Genomic DNA, 16,580 nt, shown 5'->3' with positions numbered 1-16,580 from the left:
ACCACTTTATGAGATGTGTGGTTGAGATTGAATTTGGAGTGGGTTTTTTGTAAATAAAGAGTGTTTGTAAGGATAAAATATAAATGTGGATGGTGGGACCATGGCTTAAAAAGGAAAGTGGAATATTTTTTGCGGACGCCAAATATAGTAATTGTGGAATACTTTTGGCGGACGGAGGGAGTAACTATTATTTCATTCCAACGGCATTAACGACTTCACGTTAACATGATGAGAGAGCGAGAAAAACAATGCAGAAGACGTTTTTTAACTTTTGCAGAAACGATCCCAATTAACGCAATAATTAACTCGCTTAATTATGGAATTAATATCTTTCTGCGGTTACGTCTGCTGGACAACCGCCTCTTTTCTTCTTCTCCAATTCGGAGAGTATCCGAATATCTTATATCCGGATACAGTTATATATATCCATATATATATATATATATATATAGGGGAGGGCTAGAATAAAAACACTCTTAAGTGTATAAAATATAAATGATTTTCAGCCCTTAGATCATCAAGATCTACGGTTGATTCGTAACCCTTTTGGATGAATTCGTGGTCCTGGGTTCGAATCCCAAAGGTAGCAAAAATTTATTTTTCACAATTCGTAACCATGTTGGATAAAATTCGTACATTAAAAAACGTTTATATTTATATTTTAAGAAGTGTTTTTACTGTAGCCATCCCCTATATATATATATATATATATATATATATATATATATATAGGGGGCGGTTATTCAATAAACCACCCTTATTTTAAGAATTACGAACCAGCAAAAATGCATGAATTTTATGTATAACACGCATGAATAAATTGTACTCCCTCCGTCCCTAAAATAACTTCCTCTTTTTCCATTTTGAGACGTCCGCCAAATAACTTCCTCTTTCTTTCTTTCCATTTTTGGAAACCTACCCCACTACTAATAATACTTTATTTATTCTTACTTTTCACTTTTCACCACTCTCAATATTAATTATAACACTTTTCACAACTTCCAATAATAATTATATCACTTTTTCTCCATTATCAATACACTTTACAACTTTTTATTAAAACTCGTGTCGTCCCCAAAGAGGAAGCCATTTCAGGGACGGAGGGAGTATAAAGGTATGAATTGCGAAAAATAATTTTTTGCTACCTTTAGGATTCGAACTCAGGACCATGAATTTATCCAACAAGGTGATGAATCAACCGTAGATCTTGATGACAGCCGCCGATGCAGAGAGCGTGGGTGACTGACGAGATGGCGGCAGGTGGTCGGGGCTCGCCGGTGTGCCGCGCCCGATCACTTTCCGCCGCCTACGTCGCGCTTCAGATCTGAGGTGCTGCTGCCCCTCTGTAATGATCCCGCTGCCTCGGGCTTGGAGTCCGGTGGTGGGAGACGACGGCGTGGTGGCGTGTTGGTGGCGAGACGGCGCAAGAGGCGTCGCACCGGCGGTGGTCTCGCGCGGCGGACCTGCGCGCTCGCGGCGAGAGCACCGCCGCTTCCCCTCCCCTCGATGTAGGCTTGGACTCCAGCGTGCTGACGACCGGCGGGCTTCGTCAGTCGAGGCCGCGCGACGTCATCGGCTTCACGGATCCGGCGGCGGCGACGGGGTGACGGGAATTGGAGGGAGGCTGCTGCTGCTGCATTTCTTCTTCAAACCCTAGCTACAGAACCGGGTATGGGTACTGGGCTGGGCCTAGTTCACTTGCTGGGCCTGTTTCTTTAAGTTGGACTACTGCTGTTTGGATTGGGCCTGCGAAATCTTATTTAAATGCCCATTCTGGGCAGAACAGTTTATAAAAAAAATGTTATTGATTTTGAATTAATAATATTAATCCCAATTTCAGAATTAAGTTTATTAATTAGATTAATAAATCTTGATTACTATTATTTTAGAAATAATAATAATCATTGTGTGTTTATATTAATTTGAAATTAATATAGTATTAATTTGAAATTAATTAGATTAATGAATTTTATTTAGTATTATTATTTTGAAATAATAATATTGAATGTATATTTATATTAATTTGGAATTGATATAAATTGACTAATTCATTAATTGGATTTAAATCATGAATTATTATTATTTTTGAAATAATAATATTTGATGAGTTTTTATTAATTTTGAATTAATATGTGAAATTATTATTTTTTAAATAATAATGTTGTATTAACTTGGAATTAATACAAACTGATTAACCCATATTTTAATTGGAGAATAAAATTTTAATTGGATTAAGGAATTTTATTCGTAGAGATTCTATGTTGTTTTGTGATAAGCATGCTATTTGATTTTATGCTTATTTTTTAACTATAGTAGTTAAAGACCGCTTTTATGCTTGGGTAGGCGGCACCCATTATATGTAGTCCGCGTTACTATGTATGGGTAGGCGGCACCCAATACGTGTGGTCCGCATTTCGTATGCCTGGGTAGGCGGCACCCAGTAATTGTTTTTGCTATTTAATATTGGATATTAAATATAAGCAATTAGTATCACATGCAAAATCCCCACTAAATATAAGTATTTGTGTAAGCACAAAACGCGTCGTCCATCATAATTGTTTGAGTTCCCTAACCTTTTCGTCCAAGGGTATTTACATAAAATTGTATGCTCTAAATCGACAAGGCCAAGGCTCATTCATAGGTTGGCACCGTGTGATGGAGTTGACTTGCTTAAATTATTTTGGAACGCAAAGCGACCAAGAATGATTTAAGGACGCATATTAATTGGATTAATCAACTAAGAGTTGCAAAATTGTTGTTGCAATTGGCTTAGAGGCCTACTAAGTGATATTATTGTAGTCATCAGCAAAGCAGAGGCTGCATAATATTGACTTGGATCGTGGACCACTATGATTTATATTGATTATAAATCCGTATTTTATGTTGGGGGCGTAAGATATGTTAAAATTAGTGGAAGCTAATCAAAACAAAATGCCTTGTTTGATTAGTAAAATAAATGTGATCTTATTTGATTCGATTCTTTTTATCGCTTTCTTTTATCTCTGTTTTATCTGCAACTGTATAGATATGTTTGTTGGATACAGTAAATTGACTAGGTCAAACTTTCTGGATTGACCGCACAATTTGCGTTTGGTGCTAAGGCTAGATAGGATTGACCATGTCTTGGACAAATCAATCCACATCATCCTTAATGTGACTTTAGAAACTTTCAAAATGTTTGACATTGAAAGTTATAAGAAACATATGGATGATGTAACTTCTGCTAAATATGTCATGATTGTGTCTATGAGTTTGGAATTGTATAAACAACATGATCATATGTTTTCGATTGAGATGTTGATGCACCTGAAGAGTGTTAATGCTTTAGAAGCTAAAACCATAAAGTATAAGATACTCATGGATCTCTTCAGGATTGAGTTAATTGAGAGGTTGGCCACGATTGGAACGAGACTATTCAATATTTGTCTCAATCAACTTAATCTTGCAGTAATGATCTGTCTCATTTGTGAACTTCATAGTGAATTCAAAATGAACAATAGGACAGTGACACTGCCATGAGTTTCATAACATGTTAAGAACGATTTTGAATCGTCTTCCACTAAGGACAAATAAGTTCTTATGATTAATGCTTCCGTCAATTCTAACCCAACAGGAAAGAAAAGGTAGAAGAAGAATCATAGAACTAAATTTTGCATCCTAAGGTGGAAACCAAAAGAAGCAGAAGTTACCCAAAGATGAAATGTCCTTTTGTCAAGAAAAGGACACTGGAAGGAATAATGTTTGATGTTCAAAACATTGGATGTTTTGATAGCAAGATTTGGTATGTTTATCATTGAGGTGAACATGTCTACTAACAACTCATGCTCCTGGGTATTAGATACGAGTTATAGTTCACACATTTATTAAAACAGGAGAGTGGGACCAAGGAAATTTGACTTACGCATTTGTTTTGAGCAATAGTTGTTTCTAAATGCATAAGGTCTTATGGATTTGACCTATCTTTAGGTTTGTGGACATGTTAGATTGTTATTTTGTTCTTGGAATTATGAGGAATATAATTTCCATTCTCGTGTTAGACATTGAAGTTTTTCATTCCATTTTGCGAATAGAATTTATTCTACTTTGCTTAATGGAGATGAAAATATTTCACTTGAGAATGCTTTATATTTGCTCAATGCGAATAAAATATCCTCAATGTGTAAAATAAACCATCACAAGCAATGCGAATAGTCCGACTTAACTTTGGCATGTAGGCTTGGTCACTTAATGAGAAATGATTAACAAGATTGAGAAAGTTAGACTATCTCACACTTTTGACATAAAGTCTTAAAGTGCTTGTGAAATCACATCTCAAGGGTAAAATGACCAACGAGCCACTTTCTGGGAAAGGAATACGAGTTAAAGAAGTACTTGAGTTGAATCACATAGTCATATGTGGACCATTTCTAACTCAAGCACAAAGTGGATATTCGTACTTCACAACTTTCACAGACGATTTCTCAGGGTATGAAAATGTGTATCTTATGAATCACAAAAATCAGAAACTTTGAGAAATTTATGGAGTTTAAGTTAGGAGTCGAGAAACAACTTGGAGAAGTATCTAATCTCTACGATTAGATCGAGAAAGAAATACTTAAGCCATGAGTTCGTCGATTGCTTGAAGTCATATGGAATCCATTCACAATGGACTCCTCTAGGGATACCTTATTTGAGTTGGGTATCCGAAAGGAGAAATCGAACTTCATTAGATATGGTTCGATCCATAATGAGCTTCTCAAAACTTCCGGTGTATCTTTGGGACCATACCTTGCTTATTATTGCTTATATTCTGAACCAAGTTCCACTTGAATTAGTTTAGTAAATATCATATGATTGTGGTATTGAAAGAAGCATAGTTTTACACATATGTGAACCTTGGGTTACAGTACATATGTAGAGAAAATGCTCACTGATTAGTTGGAATCAAAAGTGAGAAGTGTTACTTTGTGGGACATCCGAAGAAAACACGAGAATACTATTATTTTTTTGGAAAATATAAGTTCTCAGTTTTAGGATTGCGATGTTTCTTGAGAAGACTTGGTCTATAGGGAACAAGATCGTTATGACTTAGATCTTAATAAGATTTGAGAGCAACAAAGTCAACATGGAGGAATAAAACTTGTTAGATGGTCTAAACAAGGATTTAGTGTGAGCTGTTCATGATCTCATTGGTATTGATGCATTACTTAGAGCGTCATCTACATCCAATAAGACCAGTATTGAAGATTTTGCAGAAATGCAAGATTCTTCAATACGGCCATATGACATTGGATGTCGAAGATTCTTCATCATGATATAGCGGATCAACTTTCTCAAGTTCAGAATAACGAAGAGCCTGCACAAAAGCAACGTCGTATAAGTTCTAGAGAACGTAAACCAGTCAAAGAATTAATCTATTGGTCTAAGATCAATACGAGAACGAATTTGAAACCGGTAATGATCTTAGAATTTATGCAAAACTATGATAATCGTAGATTCTTAGATGTGGCAAGAAGCCATAAAATCTGAATGGATCGGTTAGACCATAAATAAGATATCATTTGGGGTAATACCTAATTGATGCTAATGATAATGTGCAAACCTGCAAGGCAAGGTTAGTGGCAAAAGATTATAGTCAGTGCGAGAGCATTGATTATGATGAAATCTTTTCGCCAATTGCAAAAGTCAAATCCATTGAGATTTTACTTGTTGTTATGAACTAAAACAAGCTTATAGAATATGGAACAAATATTTTGACAAAGAAATCAAATTGTTTGATTTTGTTCAAAAGCAAAGAAAGTATTGTGTTTATAGGTAACACAAGAATGAGAACACAATTTTCATCATCATTTATGTTTGACATATTGCAAATGAAAATTATTGTACTCATGATGCAATCCATGAAAGACTAGTTAATTTCCTTCATGGTGAAGGATTTGAGTAAAGCCTATTATATCCTTGGGATCAAGATCTATTGAGTTTTGAGCTAATATATTGTTAGGCTATCAAAATCCACTTACATAGACAAGGTGCTAAGGCGATACTCCATGAAGAAGTCCGAAAGGACATCTACCAATGGAATATGGCATCTTTTTGTCAAGGAATGATTGTCCTTCTAATGACAATGAGATTTAATGCACAAAGGATGATCCTAACGCTAGGGCAATAAGATGGTTATGAATGTCATGATTTTCAATACACAAGGTGTAGTTTGTGTGCTTAGCATCGTTGACATATTTTAAGAGATATTAGAAACAATAGATTATGTTAGAGCATGTTCCCACATAAGAGGACATTGCTAATCCTTTTGACCAATTGTTATGCATTGTGAATCATAACAAACACTTTGAGTGTTTGGGCATTGGATATCTTCGAGACTGGCTTTAGTCAGTGAGAGTAAAAGTAATATGTCTAGAAATAATTTGTGTTGAGACTTATTACTTGATCACATTTATGACATTTGATGTCACTAATGACATTATGCATTTATTTGATTGATTACTTTGATTATTTGTTTTCATTCAATTAAATGTTCCCATGAGTTAATATTGTTGCTAATTTAGTGGGAGGTTAGCAATAGAGTATAACTCTTAAAGCACCCCAACTAAGGATCATCAAGATTGGGATATTGATGATATGTTATAAGTTGGCATGCGATCTGTATCACATTCTTAGAGAATGTAGTTGTTCTCACGACTATGAGATATTAGATACTCGTGATAGATGCATGGATACTTTAGAGAGTATTGGCATACCCTACCAATATATCATTTGTTTTGGTGTCTATGATTATTGGTGTGTGGAGATTGTGATAGTCCTTTGACTTGAGGACAATGCTTATCTTACTTATTGAATGATATACTTTGACCAAGTATAATGCTTGCACTCCAACCAAAGGGGTAGATACGGCTTGTGTTTGGTATATCGGGATATAAGGGAAGGTGGTAGTTGTGCCAAGATAGGATTCATTCCTCGATTAACATTTCAAGAAGAACACTCAGTTTCTCTATATTACTTGACCGTTAAGTTGATAGAGCTATTAGAAAGACACAATGGCAAATTCTAGGCTCTATCGAGTGGTTCGTGAATGAAAGAATGTTACTATATCTTCGCATAAAGGTTTTGTTTACAGAATCCACGTAAACGTTCTTCATATATCGAGTTCGCTACACAACGCAGTCTAGGAGTTTTGTGTAGACTTTAATTTGATTATCGACGATAATGGAGGCCTATTGGGTCACACTTTATGTGTATTGTTGATTCGCTCAAGGGTGCAAAGATAGTGCTTGGTGTTTAATCTAATGCTAGTCCAAGTGGGAGATTGAAAGATATATGGACTAGATTAGGATATATTTGATATATTCTAATAAGCTTTAATTAATTAGTAAATAGTTTGACTATTGGATTAATTAATTGGAGACGAAAGAAAAGCCTGACCTGTTTAACCTAGGGTTTACAAGCGTGTCTTATTCCTATAAGAATAGGAATACATTTCTTTTGTCTGTGAGATACGTAAAATCACAAGAGAGAAAACACTTAAAGCGCTACAGAATTCAATCGGAGATTTCCTAGCTTTCGAAGATTGAATTGTGCATCGGAAATTGTTCCTGCATCGAATCTGCAATATGCGTGGAAACCATAGTAGTGGATTCATCTGCAGGAATTGCTAGAAGAATTGCTACAAGATTGTTTGCTACACAACAAGTAAGTTATTCTAACTATTGTTGTGTGTTTGTAATCTCTACACATGATTCAATTATAAATCTAGATTCTTTCCTTGACTGTTATTTTCGCTGCGTATCATTAGATGATGTCAAGGATTTCCAACACATTCTACTCATGGTAACAAGTACTATTCTTTTGAGTATAGATATGGCTTGGATAATGGGAGAAATGCTTCATCATCAGACCGTGAGTAAGTATTTGCTCTCTGATTTATCCATTATATGGGTGGCTTTTTAAGCTTGTTCATGCAGAACATTAACTTTGTCTAATCTGCTATCTCATAGATTTGCAAAAAATATAATTTCCAATAGAGGATTGCTTTTATGCGGCAGATGCTGGTTATATATTTCATAAGAAACTTTAGTTTGTAGCTTTGTTGGTCTGATGAAAAGTCCCCATCCCTCTCCACAATAGAGAAGGGAAATTGCTTTTGATTGGAACAAAATTTACTTTCGCTTGGGAGTGTTCCTTAATTAGGATAAAATATGAAAAAAAAATTGATTGATGTTTCTTAAATTCATTGCACTTGAGGATTTCAGGGATAGAGCTGATAGTAGGACCCTGAGCCTGGAAAACTGAAAGAAGGTCCTATCAAGTACTTAGTAGTGGGTTATTAGCCCGTTCTAAAATCAGTATGTCCATTGCAAACTGCCTATCTATATTGACATCTTCAATTTTGTGGCCTGGGTATTCAATCGTTGTAAAAATAATTTCGAAATGATGATCTGCAAATCGTTGTGATTTCCTTGTGTTATTGCCTATTAGGGTACTCCTGTTGCAACAGATATTTACTTCTAGTTCTGTTCCATTACACTCGAATGCATTTGTTGATGGTCTCCTTGTCAAGGTTGCACTGTTCTAGAATTTTCGATGCATGTTGTTTATCTTTCGCTCAATGTGCTCAACTTTTCTTGGTGAATTCCTTTCAGTGCTGCAGAAGATGATGATGATGATTGTCGCCCAGATTCTCCACACAGAACGATAGGAAATGGTTTGCTGATTATGTGTTTATCTAAGCTTATATATATATATATATATATATATAGATATATAGATATATATCTTTTGTAGTAGAACTTCACTAACCATATTGATGTGGCAGGTCCCCCTGAATCTGTTTTAGACTGGACAGATGAATTGGATTCAAATTTACCCAATCAGAATTATAACAGTCGGGCCTTTTCTAGAAAACACTGGCGCCTCCTTCAGTGCCAAAATGGTGTGTCAACGTGCCTTCAGTTTCTTTTCTGTTCGGGGGGTGTTTGAATAATCCTTCAATGAACATTTCTTTTGTGCGAGTTTTCAGGGCTTCGAATTTTTGAGGAGCTTCTTGAAGTTGATCTTCTTGTAAGGACATTTTATTAATTTCCTGTACAATGCACCTAAATTTATTGGCTAGACAGTGGATGCTTTTTTGGTATATTCCTCAAGTTATTTTAATGATGTAGCCAAAGAGCTGCAGCAAAGCAATGAAAGCTGTTGGGATAGTTGAGGCTACTTGTGAAGAAACATTTGAGCTGATAATGAGAATGGATACGACGCGATGCGAGTAAGGTTTTCTTTTTGTTCTCTCAACATTGGATTTGATCGTCTCATGTATGGTGTCTTTCGTTAGATGTTGATTCTTTTTTTTTTTGGGCAAGAATGTCATGCTTTACACTTGTGTTCATTTCCTTTCAACACACCTCGTAATGTCTTAAATTAACTACACCTCTCACCACCGGTGTACCAAGATAATTAGTCACTACTGCCTTCTTGACAATAAAAACACGAATGCATTGAGGGTACACTTGGTATTGGGAGCTCAAAAGAAGGATAGCAATAAGAAACTTTATGAGTACATTTTAATATCACTTTTCAAGTATTCTGGTCGTATCATTTTGATGGGTACTTATTCTTGTCATTGTCAGCTTTGAAGAAGCTCTTGAACCTCTGGAATGAAAAAAAGAATTTTGAGGTGAAACTTAAGAGAGGTTTTGCACATTAATGTAACTACTTTATTAATTTCTAAAGCATTTCTTATCTTGCTCAACTCATGTTCTTTTTCTCACCTCTTCTGTCCAATCACTATATCCGAGTAAGTTCTCAGCCTGTCGAGGGCTAAATCATTCGTTTTGTTTTCTTTTCTTTTCTCTCTCTCTCTCTCACACACACACACACATAGTGAATAAAATGCTAAGCAAGTTTTTAATCACAGCTTATGGAAGGTTGGATCGTTCTTTCTCTCTGTCTCACACACCCACACCCACACCCACACAGAGTGAAATTAAGTGTAATGAAGAACTTGGCGAAAGCTTAGGTTTTTGATTCAGTGCCCTTTAAGCAATAGTACCATTGTGCAGGTGGGATTGCAGTTTTCAGTATGGTAGCTTGGTTGAAGAAGTAGATGGACATACTGCTATTCTATACCAAAGGCTTCAGTTGGACTGGTTTTCAATGTAAAGCCTGTTCTTTTCATAACCATCTCATCTGTTTCTTTCTCTTCTTTGGATATTTTGTGCTCTCCATGCTCTTCCTTCGTCAGTTCTGTATTTGGAATTTCAGTTATTATTTGACTGAGGGGCTAATAGTTAACTAAGATTGTTTGGGGTGGCCTCATAGATGAATATGATATTTTCTAGTGCTATTGTTATTGTTTTTACACCATTCAATTTTCTCTTCTCCACAATGTTACATTACGAATAGTTCGCCAAATGGAAGTGCATCAGAGAATCTGATTGAACATGGAGCATTTACTTATTTTGCCTTGTTTTCCGAGTAGATCATTCTTCTCTTAGTGTTTCTTGTTTCCAATAGAGAAGTTACTTTTGTTACTGTATCAAAATCAAGTTTTAATCACAAGTGGTTCGATTGCAATTAATGGACGTGATTTTGTGTTCCAATCACTAGAATTAACATCTAGGTTATATTTGAAAATGAAATGTCTCATGTATTTGCTTTCTTGTAATACTACAGGTTTGTATGGCCTCGTGATCTTTGCTATGTACGCTATTGGCGTCGAAATGATGATGGGACTTATGGTAATCTTTGAGCATTTCCCTGTTATGTCCTTTTTCATTTAGTTTTCTGAATGTCTTTTGGGCATTTTCTTTTATTTCTGCAGTTGTATTGTTTCGCTCTAGGGAGCATGAAAGTTGTGGTTGACAACCAGGATATGTGCGGGCTCATATTGAGAGTAAATTCACTGAACTTTTCGGATAAATTGCATATTACTTTCCTAATTTAGTCTAGAAGATAATTATATATATAGAAACCATCCTTTCCGTAGTATGTAGAACTCTATCTGGACTATTGAACTTTGTATTATATACGGTTGTCATTAAAAGATGCATTATTGTAATACATTAAGTGCATTATCAAAATATGCATGATTGTATGCATAAAAATGTATTACTGTACATATAAACATGCATGGTTCTATGATACTGCGCAAGGGATGGTTCTCCTTCTACATGATCCTATCCCTATATATATATATATATATATATATCTATAGAGAGAGAGAGAGGGAGTGACTATCTCGTGAGAATAAACACATGACAAACATATAAAATCCATGAATAAATCCATGTAACACATGAACAAACTAATGTGGTTGTCACGTGTTACATTGATTTGTTTATCTCGGGTTCATGGATTTTAGGTGTTTGTTCATGTGTAATTACCACTAAAACCCATCCCTGTATATTTGTTTCATATTTTTTTCATTTTTGTTTCATTGCCATGTCAAACGATTTTGGGTCTGCTTATTTCAGGTGGAGGCTTTAATATATCACGTCTAAAGCCTCGTGGTGGCAGGCCTAGAACAAAGGTCCAGCATCTTATGCAAATTGATCTCAGAGGCTGGGGAGCCGGTTATTTTTCATCATTTCAGCATCATTGTCTTTTTCAGATGTTAAATAGTGTTGCTGGTAAGATGCTTAGGAACTGAGATATTTGATTATTCTTTTTGTGATATATTTCAAGATCATATTACCATCCCATACCTTGTAGATCTTCTGATATACAGAAAAAAAGATAGCCATATCTTTTACGGTTAAAAGTTAAATGGTTCAAGCATGGGTCTCTTAATATTTTTACCAAGTCCTTAAGTAAGGTGTTGCTCAACTATTAACTGACCATCTTTTGCGGCTATTGCACTTAAGCCAATTTTCTTCTTTCAGAAAATCATACTCAAGGTCTTGTCATCTGTTAATACTCATTGACATATTCAGTAAAAGAGCATTAACCGCATTCCAACATCCCCTGCACTGACACATGATTTATTCACGGTTCTTCATTATACTGTATGCCTGCCATCGCATTTGCTGCCAATATCTGAATTTTGAATTCTGTTTCACTTGCTCTCAACTTTCATGACCGCAAACAGAGCCATAGAATTAGAATCACCTGTCCACTGGAGATAATTTATAGTGTAAGACAATGAGGGAAACCGATATTATGCTAAGTTTACGCCGATAATTTTCTTAAGCAAAAGTCTGAGATTGAAACTCTTGTTTGCAAGGATATTGAGTTTGAAGGTTACTGTTGTAGGATTACGAGAATATTTTTCTCAAACGGATGAAAGGGCAATAGCTCCTAGGATGCCAATTATGGTTAACATGACATCAGCTTCCGATTCTTCAAAGAGAAGTAAAAGATTCCAGTCAACTTCCTTTTGCCTCCCCAATTCTTCAAACAGGATGATGGATGAATACTCAGATGATGATGAAGATTTTCAGTTTGCTGATGAAGAGGTCGGTTTGTACTTCTTCGTATATGCTATTCCTACAGCATTGATGATTGAGTTTTGTTATCTGCAGGTTTCTGTGCCTGATGACAAAAAAAATGGTTGGTAATATCCTTAATAATTCATGCAATTGTATAGATGCATTATTTAATCTCAGATAAATTAATCTCCTTGGAATTCTCTGCACATATAGAAGCCTCTGAAGAAGAACCTGAACAAGACATGACCTTTTACTTTGGTAACCTTCGCCGCAATGATCAGGATAATGCCCGCGACTGCTGGACCTTATCTGATGGGAACAACTTCAGAGTACGCGGTAAGAATTTCTGCAGCAACAAATCAAAGGTATATAAAACTCTCATATATAGTGGATACCTGCGGATTTCAGTTTAGCAAGTATTATTGCTCAACTCAATCTCACATTGCTGTGCATATATTTTAGACTGCTGGCGGTAAGCCACTTATGGATCTTGTTGCCGTGGACTGGTTCAAAAATACAAAACGGATAGATCATGTCGCCCAACGCCTTGGGTGTGCAGCACAAGTAGGTTTCAGTAATGATGACTCAACAGCTTTTTAATTTCATATGATCTCTCTGACACCGATTACTTAATATTTTTCTAATTATTTACATAATTTCATTTGGTTTCTAATCATTGCTTAATATGTCTTGATACAAATGATCTTTGTGATTACTTTTTAGGTTGCAGCAGATGGAGGGCATTTCTCTATTGCTCTTAATCTCCAAGTGAGTTGATTAAGTAGGCTGATCTCATTTATTGTTTTTATTATATGGTAATCTGAAATTGATAAATTTTTCACTCTAGATACCTGGATCCACACACTACAGTATGGTTTTTTACTTTGTAACTAAGAAGTTAGTACCAGGATCTCTCTTGCAATGGTTTGTTGATGGGGATGATGAATTCCGCAATAGTCGACTGAAGCTTATTCCATCAGTATCAAAGGTATCTTTGTCCCTGTTTCAGTTTATTTGGAGTACTAATGCATTGAAAACTTTTGGTAAGCTAATAAATATCATTCTATTTCATAGAGCTAAATAATTTGTAGTTAACACGTAGTATTTAAGACATTACCGTGTAGTATTTTTTATTAGAGGGACTTTGTAGAACTGTTTATATAGATAGGTAATCAAAGATGTATTATGACGCCCCATATTGCTTTGTACAACCTATTGCTAATAAACTTGGAAGCATTTTCAGAACTTGCTTTCTGATGTTTAGAAAACCTTTGTTTTGTAAATGCCAATCACGTGATTATCTTCCTAATCATAGAAAGCAGCGAACTTCTGTAGGCTGATGAAGAAAGACCGTCATCAATGTAGTAGGACTAGATTTAGGCCAATAATGAATGACAGAAGCATGAGTTGAATGTAGACAGACTGAAGATATTATTGCGGAATATATAGTAATCGTGTCCGCCTGGGCCCATGGGCCTCCCAGTAGTGATACGATAGCATAAAGGGCTCTGCCAATAAATGCTTCACACTTGTCAGTATTGTCGAACTCAAGTTGTTAGAAGAGTCCACCGTACCCATATTGATTGCCCTTGTTCCTTTTATTTATTGTAAAGGACACGACCCTTGATTTGTGTCCTTGAGATTCAAACTGGTCATTTTAGAAAACTAATTGCACGCTGTACTTGAACCGTTTGTTCAGTTTAACAATCATCTTGTACAATGATCTGAAACCTGCTTTCCTTCTCTTGTTAACTTCATTCTGGTTTGGTGACTTTGCAGGGCTCTTGGATTGTGCGTCAGAGTGTTGGGAGCACTCCTTGTTTACTAGGAAAATCAGTTGATTGCACCTACATTCGCGGCCCCAGTTACTTGGAAGTGAGATTATTTTATAAATTCCCGTAACATAGTGAATACGCTCAAGTTTGGTCTAGATCGTTGAGTCAGGGTTGAATATCCAACACTTATTTTAACTGAGTTCACTGATTCTCCATTGCCATTTCTTATTTTTGTGTAGATCGATGTTGATATCGGTTCCTCCACTGTGGCAAATGGAGTTCTGGGGCTTGTGATTGGTGTTATTACAACGTTAGTTGTAGACATGGCATTTATTGTACAGGTATTTCTTCTAATTTAATGGCATATCATATATCCGATCTACCATTAGTTGCATGTAACTTGGAAGGAAACTTTGTTGTGATTCTTTGTGCTCGCATTATTATCATCATCATCAAGAAATAGAGAGAGAGTTGTGTTTTACTGTGATCACAGATATTCAAACTTGTGTTGCTCATGAAAATTGAAATGCAGGCTAACACGCCGGAGGAGTTACCGGAGCGATTACTCGGCGCCGTCCGAATTTCTCATCTAGAATTGTCATCGGCAAGAGAGCTCAGAGAGGAAGATGATTTTTGATTCAAATCAAGTTAGAATGACCCAATTTCAGTTCTCAACTACAGGCGGCAATATTATCTTGAGATATTATTTTACTGGCGCCTGCTATTTTTGTTAAATGCTTGCTGCACTTATTCACAGTGCATTTTCCCATCGATCACATTGTCATTATTCATTTATTAATTTTTTAATTTTTAATTTTATACGACTGTAAATAGAAGTATAGAACTGATTTTGATTCTTGGTGTATTTTGTTGATGAAGATGCAGTCTGTCTTTGGTACAACTTTCTTGTATAAAATCATACTCTGGGAATAATATATCTTATCTTATCTTGTATATTTAAGTCTATCTTGACCTTATTATCACTTTAAATGGAGTATGAATTTATTTTGGTAAGTATATTGAACAAATGAAGGTTGTATTGTAATAGAAGAGACTAAATGAATTACTCAATATAAATGATTGAATATAGTTCTTGGAAAATATATTTATTGGAATACTTTGAAACTTAAATGCATGCCAGTATACTAGTTTTAATTTTATTACGTTTTTTATATGTTTTTCTTTTTCACATTATACTCACAAGATGAGTGAAAACACTAATTAATAAATGTATTTTAATTTTTATTCTTCAACATCAAACTCAATAATAGATGGTCCTTTTCAAAGTTATACTATGTGCACGCACTTAAGACATTTTTTAACTAAATTATTTTTTAGCTCTAAGAAATTCTAAAATTTTAAGCAGACGAAAATTTGTTTAACTTCATTAAAACTTCGAAATACACGTTTAAAATTTTGAATTCTACCAATAATGGGAAATTGAGTAGGTCTAAAAATCTTTTACGTAGGAGTATTATTTTCTAGGGTTAAATATCAAATATAATTCCAAGGGTATTCCCATTCGGGCAAAAATTAATCCTATGGCAACGTTCGTCACATTTAACACCCTAAGGTGTCGATTAGTATGTAAATTCATCCGGAAGCTTAACAGACGTTAACACTGTTCGATTGTTATTTTTTTAATCTGAAAGCAAGCGTCGACGGCGGTGGCCTATTGGTCGTTGTTGCTCACCGAAAATCGAGGAAGGGGGTGGATGCCTGAATTTGGGGATCTAGAGATTCAGAGGTAGAAGAAGGGGACAAAGGTGAGAAGCGAGAGAGAGAGAGAGAAAACATAGGTAGTCAGTGGAGATCCCATCGTCGCCATCTGATTTAGAGACGAGGGAAGCCGCGGCGGCTGCCGTTGCCAAGGAATGAGGAGGCACCAGAGTAGGTGTGTGTTATGGGTGTGGGCGGCATAAGATCTATGTCTAGGTGTGTGCGTCCTATTTCAAGAGAAGGGACGATGAAAGTAGTTGTCAGTGGTGGTGCTGAGAGTGGCGGTGACTCCGCCGGAGAAAAATGGGGCGACCGAAGAATGAAATAGAGGGAAAGTTGTGGCTATTGTCGGCGGCAGTAGCTTACGACTGCTGACCGTCCCGCTCACAAAGAATGAGTGTATTGATGAGGCAGGCGGCTATGACTAGTGTTGTGGTTGTTAGAATTTGAAAGAGGGAGACGGGGGAATTGGGGAACTAAGATTTTTAGGTGAGACAACGTCGCTTGATACACGGGCAGCGACGACTGACTTGAACATGCTTGTGTCGTGGAGTGAGATGGGGGAGGCATGGCGGCGATAAGGGAACGTTTTGTTAGTCAAAAAGTTGGTTCTAACAATTTGTCAAAAAGTTGGTGCTTTGCAGAAAAGTTTTGGCTGCTTTTGACTAATGCG

At 36.0% G+C, this 16,580-nt stretch overlaps 1 pseudogene; it reads left to right on the top strand.

The window, feature by feature from the left end:
- The first annotated feature begins 5,271 nt into the window (after nt 1-5,271).
- On the top strand, nt 5,272-14,959 carry LOC131026037 (protein ENHANCED DISEASE RESISTANCE 2-like; annotated as a pseudogene).
- The last annotated feature ends 1,621 nt before the right edge of the window (nt 14,960-16,580 follow it).

This window comes from Salvia miltiorrhiza, chromosome 5, assembly GCF_028751815.1.
Source record: "Salvia miltiorrhiza cultivar Shanhuang (shh) chromosome 5, IMPLAD_Smil_shh, whole genome shotgun sequence".
NCBI lineage: Eukaryota > Viridiplantae > Streptophyta > Magnoliopsida > Lamiales > Lamiaceae > Salvia > Salvia miltiorrhiza.
Note: the sequence above shows the minus strand (reverse complement) of the source record. Positions and strands in the feature narration are given on the sequence as shown.